The following is a 9305-nucleotide window of genomic DNA, read 5'->3' as shown; positions in this document are numbered from 1 at the left end:
ATTTTACATACTTTGCTATTTTGCTCAGCCCTACCCATGAAAGAAAAACTTGTAAGCAAGTTAAATTGTAACAACTTTGGGATAAGTACCGGAAAATGTGAGGCACTGATATCGTGAAATGTTGTGAAACTAAACAAAATTTAACAGAGTGATGTGAGCAAAATGGTGGGCTAGGATGTATTGAATTCTCCCTTAGAAACATGAGAAAACAATCAGAACCCAGATGAAAAATGTCATATGAGCTCTAGAAAACAGTCAAACAAAATCTATGGCAACAAAGTGAACACACAGTTATGAAAAATCCAGAACAGGATGGAAGGACATTTTGTGGGGTTTTTACTCATCTGTACCATCCTCCTGCCTGGGGCAGTGCAGTCTTGATCTGTAAAGAGCAGTGACTCAGCTCCCTCAAACTAGAGTGATCACAGAAAACCTTAATGCAATGTTCCAACCTACTTGGGGACAGCCTGAAGATGAATGTCTGCTTTACCTAAACAAGCTTAAACTGAAGAGCAGCTGGAGTGTCTCATTACAGCTACAGGGGGCCTATACATATGTGGGACCAGGGACAAAGGATTAAGGGTGGTGACATAGACTAGACCATGTAAAACCCTGAGTAGAACTGGCATGTGGATTTGGGGGACATAGGGCATTCAAAAACAGACATATATTCATGGGAATAAAACAGCCACCCATGGGTCAGGCAAGATGTTGGCTCAGAAATAAACTGAGCAGCCCTTAGCTTTCCTTTGGACTAATCCCAGGACAAGGAGCGTGCCAAGTTAACTAGTGAAGGCCAGTCATGACGTGGAGGAAATCAACCAAGAGTGAGTAGTTGCCTGTTGTTTCAAGTACCCAATGATGAATGCATACACACCCAGGAACACATACACACACACAGGAATGCACACACCACACCCCAGAAAGAAAAGAAGGAAGGAAGGAGAAAGAAAGAAAAAAAGAAAAAAGAAACCATGGTCTAGGAAAGGAAGAAAATAAATCGGCACTGACTCTTCCTGAACAGTCACAGGAGCCACACTTAGTGAACAGTGAGTGTCACACACTGTCCTGGGGAGGAGCTCCAGGTGGACAAGAGGACGCTGAGCTCAGCTCCCCCAGAAACACATCAGGGTTCCATCTCCTGAAAACACACGACTCTAGCAGGAAGCCTTGTCCACACCAAGGCTGTAAAGAACTGTCCACACGGAGCTGGGTGGGAAGGGAAGAGAAGCTGGCAGATTAGGACTGAGTCCCCGGGAGGGGCCCAGATGAGGAATGGGGACAGGGGCTCAGAGGTCCTCCCTGGAGAGACCCGCGCACATCATCCACTTGGCACTGCAGCCCTGGGACAACCCCATGAGGTCACGGCCCCATAGCTGCTGTGAACCCAGGGGGACCCACAGGAGATCTGCAAGAACCTCAACTCCAAACCCTAGATGGCCGAAGATTAGTTCAAGGATTATTTCAAGACATAAATCCAAACACTATAGAAAACATTCTGAGTTTAGGAGAGAAGAGGTGGTATTCAAGATAAACTCAAGTAAAGTGATATAAAAAATCCCAATGTTGTATCAATAGGGAGACATAACCAAGAATAATATTATGGAAATAGTAAACAAAAATGACTAAGGGATACCATGCAATATCTGTCAGTTGAGCAAAGACAATGTGTGGTAAAGTGTTGACAGAAAATGTTATTCTATTCAGCTTTATCACAAATATGATTTGAAAGATTTTTTTTTTCCATCCTGTGGTTTGTCTTTCCCCCCTCTGGTAATTTGTTTCAGTGAGAAATAGTTTTGAATTTGGATAAAGACTAATGATAATTTTTTTCTTTTATTGCCTGTACTTTTGGTGTCAAATCCCCCAAATTGTGACCATATCCAACAATGAGAAACTTTTTCCAGAGGTTTTCTTCTGCGAGTTTCATATTTATATTTTGTGTGTTTAGATCTCAGAAGCATTTGGAGTTGTTTTTTCTATAAGGTCAACTCCCAACTTCTTTTTGCATGTGGATATCTAGCTATTCCACCACTGATAGTTGAAAACACTGTCCTTTATAACTGTATCTATCTATTTAAAACAGATGTCATTTAAGTTCATGCATACCCTGAAAGATCTGGGTTTCCCTTGTAGCTCAGTTGATAAAGAATCTGCCTGCAGTGCAGGAGATCCGGGTTTGATCCCTGGGTCAGGAAGATCCCCTGGAGAAGGAAATGGCAACCCACTCCAGTATCCTTGTCTGGAAAATCTCATGGACCTAGAAGCCTGGTGGGCTGCAGTCCATGGGGTCGCAGAGTCGGCCACGACTGAGTGACTAACACACACGCACCAAAAGATCTACATCACTTCCAAGTGTTTTGTGTTTTGGATGTCATGTTTTATATCTTCAAGTCTATCCCTTAACTGTTAACTATAGTCTTCTATCCTTTTTATTAGTTTATTTAAGCGGTGCATGCACTTCTTTTGCCATATATTTGCTTTTGCTATGGGTTTTTTTTCCCCTTTCTGTATTTCCTTATTTCTATAAGGAAATAGCCTTTTATTTTCAAAGAAAAAAACAGGTTTCCATGGTGGCTCAGATGGTAAAGAATCTGCCTGCAATGAAGGAGGCCTAGGTTTGATACCTGAGTTGGGAAAATCCCCTGGAAAAGCGAATGGCAACCCACTCCAGTATTCTTGACTGGGAAATCCCATGGACAGAGGAGCCTGGTGGGCTACAGTCCATGGGGTGGGTTGCAAAGAATCAGACATGACTGAGAGACTGACATCATTTACTGTAGGGTCAGTTTAGTGAGGATCTCAGCTGTGCTTCTCTAGGAAACTCTTTATCTCTTCTTCAGTTCTGCATGACAATATTACTGGGTAGAAGGTCCTTGGTTGTAGATATTTTTATCCTTTCAGTATTTTAAATATATTATGTAACTCCATTCTGGCCTATAATATTTCAGCTGCAAATCAATTGAGAGCCTTGTGGGGATTCTCTTATATGAGACTGTTTTTCTCTTGCTCCCTTTGAAATTTTCTCTTTAATATTTGACAGTTTTAAGTCTTGGGTCTCCTTGGTTTAATTTGTTTGGGACTCTCTGTACTTCTGGCACCTGGATGTATTCTCCTTTCTTTAGGTTTGGGAAATTCTCTGTCATAATTTCATCAAATGCATTTTTCTGTGCCTTTCTCTCACTCTTCTCCTAGGACTACTATTCTGTGAATGTTACTATATTTGATGTTGTCCCAGGAGACCATGCTTGTGAAAAACTGATTTTTCTTTTTACTGTTCTGATTGAGTGATTTCCATTATTGTGTCTTCTAGGTTGCTTATGCATTATTCTGTATTGGCTAACCTGTTGTTAACTCCTTCTAATGTACTTTTAATTTCATTTATTGTGTTATTCAGCTCTCATTGAGTCTTTTTTATATTTTATAGCTCTTTGTTGAAGTTCTCACTGTGTTTCTCTATTCTTTTCAAAATATATTATTATAACTTAACAATGTTATATATAATTCCTATGGTAACAACAAAGAAAATAAAATAGAGTATATGGAACATAAATATAAAAGAGATGAGAACCAAAGATGTCACTATGAAAAATCATCTGAACATTAAGGAAAGTGGTAATGGAGGAAATAAGGAACTAAGTCACACCAAAAATATGAAAAGACAAAAGTATTTTCCTATCAGTTATTACTTTTAATGTAAATAAAATAAACTCCACGTTCAAATAGTATATATTGTCAGAGTAGATTTTTAAAAAATATATCAAATTTCTGTCATTATAAGCGATTCACTGTAAATCTAAGGACACAAATCTTTGAAAGGAAAAAGTGACAAAAGACATTCTATGTAAACAGTAACTGAAAGAGAGCTAGTGTGACCACACTCAATTTAGTTCAGTTGCTCAGTCATGTCTGACTTTTTGCAACCCCATGAACTGCAGCACGCCAGGCTTCCCTGTCCACCACCAACTCCCAGAGCTTTCTCAAACTCAAGTCCATTGAGTCGATGATGCCATCCAATGATGCTTTCTTCTTCTGTAGTCCCCTTCTCCTCCTGCCTTCAATCTTTCCCAGAATCAGGGTCTTTTCCAAAGAGTCAGTTCTTTGAATCAGGTGGCCCAAGGATTGGAGTTTCAGCTTCAGCATCAGTCCTTCCAATGAATATTCAGGACTGTTTAGGATGGCCTGGTTGGATCTCCTTGCAGTCCAAGGGACTCTCAAGAGTCTTCTCCAACATCACAGCTTAAAAGCATCAATTCTTTGGCCCTCACCTTTCTTTATATTACAACTCTCACATCTATACATGATTATTGGAAAAACCAGAGCTTTAATTAGACGGACCTTTGTTGGCAAAGTAATGTTTCTGCTTTTTAATATGCTACTTAGGTTGGCCATAGCTTTTCTTCCAAGGAACAAGTGTCTTAATTTCATGGCTGCAGTCACCATCTGCAGTGATTTGGGAGCGCGAGAAAATAAAGTCTCTCACTGTTTCCATTCTCTCCCCATCTATTTGCCATGAAGAGATGGGACCGGATGCCATCATCTTAGCTTTTTGAATGTTGAGTTTTAAGCCAGCTTTTTCACTCTCCTCTTTTACTTTCATCAAGAGGCTCTTTAGGTCTTCTTCACTTTCTGCCATAAGGGTAGTGTCATCTGTGTATCTGAGATTATTGATATTTCTCCTAGCAGTCTTGTTTCCAGTTTGTGTTTCATCCAGCCTGGCATTTTGCATGATATACTCTGCATATAAGTCAAATAAGCAAGGTGACAATATACAGCGTTGACATACTCCTTTCCCAATTTGGAACTAGTCCATTGTTCCATGTCTGGTTTTAACTGTTGTTTCTTGACCTGTATACAGATTTTTCAGGTGGCAGGTAAGGTGGTCTTGTATACCTATCTCTTGAAGAATTTTCCACAGTTTGTTGTTATCTTCACGGTCAAAGGCTTTGGTGTTATCAATAAAGCAGAAGTAGATGTTTTTCTGGAATTCTCCTGCTTTTTTGATGAGCAAATTGGATGTTGGCAATTTGATCTCTGGTTCCTCTGCCTTTTCTAAATCCAGCTTGAAGATCTGGAAGTTCACGTTTCACATACTGTTCAAGCTTGGTTTGGAGAATTTTGAATGTTACTTTGCTAGCATGTGAGATGAGTGCACTTGTGTGGTAGTTTGAACATTCTTTGGCATTGCCCTTCTTTGGGATTGGAATGAAAACTGACCTTTTCCAGTCCTGTGGCCACTGCTGAGTTTTCCAAATTTGCTGGCGTATTGAGTGAAGCACTTTAACAACATTATCTTTTAGGATTTGAAATAGCTCAAGTGGAATTCCATCACCTCCACTAGCTTTGTTCACACTGATGCTTCCTAAAAGGCCTACTTGACTTCACATTCCAGGTTGTCTGGTTCTAGGTGAGGGATCATACCATCATGGTTATCTGGGCCATGAAGATCTTTCTTTGTATAATTATTCTGTATATAACAGACAAAATTTAAAGGTTTTAAAATAAAATTTGTGACAAGACAAAGAAAGTGAAGTGAAGTTGCTCAGTCGTGTCTGACTCTTTGTGACCCCATGGACTGTAGCCTACCAGGCTTCTCCATCCATGGAATTCTCCACACAAGAATACTGGAGTGGGTTACCATTTCCTTCTCCAGGGGATATTCCCCACCCAGGGATCAAACCCAGGTCTCCTGCATTGGAGGCAGACACTTTAACCTCTGAGCCACCAGGGAAGACAAGACAAAGAAGGATATTCTATACTGATAAATGGTCAATCCAAAAAAATATAGAGAAATTACAAACATAGATGGGCCAAACATCAGAGTTCCAAAATATATGAAGCCAAGATAGATAGAATTGAAGGGGAAAATAGGCAGCACTGTAGCACTAGTTGGAGACATAAATATTTACTTTCAATAATCGATAAAACAACTAGACAGAAGACCAATGAGGAAATAGAAAGAGATGCTATGAACAACTGTATGCCAACACACTGAATAATGTAGTTGAAATGGGAATTTTCTAGAGACACACAGTCTATGAAGACAAAATCCTGAAGGAACAGAAAGCCTGAGTAGACTTATTCCTACCAAGCAGATTGAATCAATAATTAGGAGACTCTCAAGAAAGAGAAGCCCAGGGCCAGATGACCACACTAGTAAATTCTGCTGAGCATTTATAGCAGAATTAACAGCAATCATTCTTAAATTCTCCAAAAAATATTGAAGAGGAAGGAATACTTTCCAACACATTCTATCAGGCCAGCATTAGCCAGAGACCAATCCCAGACAAAGATACTACAGAAAAATCATCTACAGACAGATGTTTCACATGATGATTGCTACAAAAATTATCAATAAAATACTCGAAAATTGAATTCAGAAGCATACTAAAAATTATACACCATGACCAAATGAGACTCTTCCCTGGGCAGCAACTGTGTACATATTTATTTTAGTAAAGGCAATACATCATATTAACAAAAAGAAGGGGGAAAATCACATGATAATAACAAGTGATGTGGAAAAAAGACTGTGACACAACTCAATATCTTTTTATGATAAAAAAAAATTCAATAAACCAGAAATAGAAAGAAGCTTTCTCAACATAATGAAGCCTATACATGAAAAACCACAACATCAGACTCAGTGATAAAAGACTGAAAGCATTTTTGGTTAAGATCAATAATATAAAATTTTACCAATTTTCATCACTCATGGTAAACATACAATCATCAGTTTCAGCTACAGTAATAAAAAAAAATAATATGCATTTAAAAGTAGTAAAATTATCTCTGTTCTGAGATGACATGATCATGTATGTAATAACCATAAAGATAAAACAAAAAACTGTTACAGCTAATAAATAATTTTAGCAGAGGTGTAGGATGCAATATCAAAACAGAAAAGTCAGTTACATTTCTATACACTAATAATGAACAATCTGAAAAGAAAAACTTTAAAGCAATTCCACTGGGAAAAAAGCATGAAAAAATAATGCATTTGGAAATAACCAAAAAGGCAAAAAAAAAAAAGAATGAGTAGTAATATAAAATTTGTTTGAAGGAAGTAAAGACAAAAATATATGGAATGCAACCATGTTTCATGAATGAAAGACTTAATATTAAGATGAAAAAACTAATTAAAGTGATCTACACCTTCAGTTGAACTTTATATATGCCAACATTATTTGGAGGAAGGGGAAGTAGAAAAACTAACCCTAAAATGCATCTGGAATTACAAAGGACCCTGAATGGACAAAACAATTTGAAAATGAAGAAATAAATCTTGGAAAGTAGAAAGTAAAGAAAAAACAGAGAACAGAATTTGGTTTCTCACAATTTGAGCTTTCATAATTAACTACAAAGCTACTATAATCAAAACTGTGGGTAATGGCATAAAGACAGATATAAAGACTAATGAAATAGAACTCATACAGAAATAAACACAAACATAATATATGATAATCGACAAGGTTGCAAAGACCGTTTACAAGGGAAATTCAGTCTTTTTAACAAACAGTGCTGAATAAATTTCACATCTATATTCAAAATAAAGAAGTTACCCATTAACTTATATCACACACAAAACCACACACACACACACACACACACCAAAATGCATCAAAGACCTAAGCATACAAGACACAAATATGAAACTCCTGGGAGAAAAACTAGAGGGAAGGCTTCAGGATATTAGATTTGATGTTTCATAATAAGCACAGGCAGAAAAATAGATAAATAAAATTTGTCAAAATTCAGAATGTTTTGTATCAAAGAAATTATCAAGAGACTAAAAAGACAATCCACAGAAAGGGGAAAAAAACTTTGCAAATTGTATTTCCAATAAAATTGAATAGCATGGAACTTCCTGGAAACACCCTAAAAATCTTATTTTCAAATTGCTTGATTCACCAAGGTCTCTTGGTGATCTTTACTTTTTATTCCTTAATATGTCCATAATTAAACTTTGGATTATCCCTGCCTAGTGATGCAAAATGTAAAGTGTTTTTATTTCCTCACTCTTTCTGAGTTTGTCTTGGCTACCGCCATTTCTCTTCCCTACTGAATTCAAATCATTTTCTAAGAGCATTTGGATTTACACCTTGAACTAGTCCTCCTGCTGCTGCTGCTGCTAAGTCGCTTCAGTCGTGTCAGACTTTGTGACCCCATAGACGACAGCCCACCAGGCTTTGCTGTCCCTGGGATTCTCCAGGTAAGCACACTGGAGTGGGTTGCCATTTCCTTCTCCAATGCATGAGAGTGAAAAGTGAAAGTGAAGTCGCTCAGTCGTGTCCGACTCTTAGCGACCCCATGGACTGCAGCCTACCAGGCTCCTCAATCTATGGGATTTTCCAGGCAAGAGTACTGGAGTGGGGTGCCATTGCCTTCTCCTGAACTAGTCCTAGTGTTTCCCAACCAGCACACGAGGCTTCCCTAGTGGCTCAGACGGTAAAGCGTCTGCCTGCAATGTGGGAGTTCCGGGTTAGATCCCTGGGTCGGGAAGATCCTCTGGAGAAGGAAATGGCAACCCACTCCAGTACTGTTGTCTGGAAAATCCCATGGATGGAGGAGCCTGGTATGCTGCAGTCCATGGGGTGGCAAAGAGTCGGACACGACTGAGTGACTTCACTCACTCACTCAGACGTGGATATGGTAGAAACTGTTGCAGTCTCTGTGTGGGCAGCCAACACACAGGAAAGGAAACACATTCTTTCACAAATATCATACCAAGCACTCTCGTGTATTCTCTCCACACCCTCCAATACCAACTTCTGCTTCTCTTTGACTTCAGTTTTCTACACAGTGCATCCCAAACCATAGTAACTGTGGGGACAGGATGATGGTAAGCTCCAGATGACGGTGGCCCTGGTGCTTTGGTCATGTTCCCCGGTTCCTGCTTCTGTTCCCTCCCCTCCATGTCTCAGAACCACCACCTGTTCTTCTTCATTTTTGTATTCTTACACCTACTGGATCTCAGAGTTTGAGGGAACTTGAAGGCCAGTAACAATCAGAGGACAAGTGTGATCAGATCACAATAGGAATAAAGTGCTATATCAATAAACATCATCTTTTTATAGAAGGAGTTGATAATAATGTATAAGAAATGCTCAGATTCTCAAACAAGCATTCAAGGAACTCTTTTTAGGTAACGTGCATTTCAAAATCTGCTGGGTGTTCATCCAATCCATCTTCAATAAAAACACAGTCTTCATGTCCTGAAGCAAGTACATCTATTGTTCTTGATCCGGTAACTAGAAAAGTCTTCTCACTATAGTGTTAATGATTTCCACCCACAAATTCAGATG

The sequence above is a fragment of the Bos indicus genome, chromosome 13, assembly GCF_029378745.1.
Source record: "Bos indicus isolate NIAB-ARS_2022 breed Sahiwal x Tharparkar chromosome 13, NIAB-ARS_B.indTharparkar_mat_pri_1.0, whole genome shotgun sequence".
Classification (NCBI taxonomy): Eukaryota; Metazoa; Chordata; class Mammalia; order Artiodactyla; family Bovidae; genus Bos; species Bos indicus.
Note: the sequence above shows the minus strand (reverse complement) of the source record.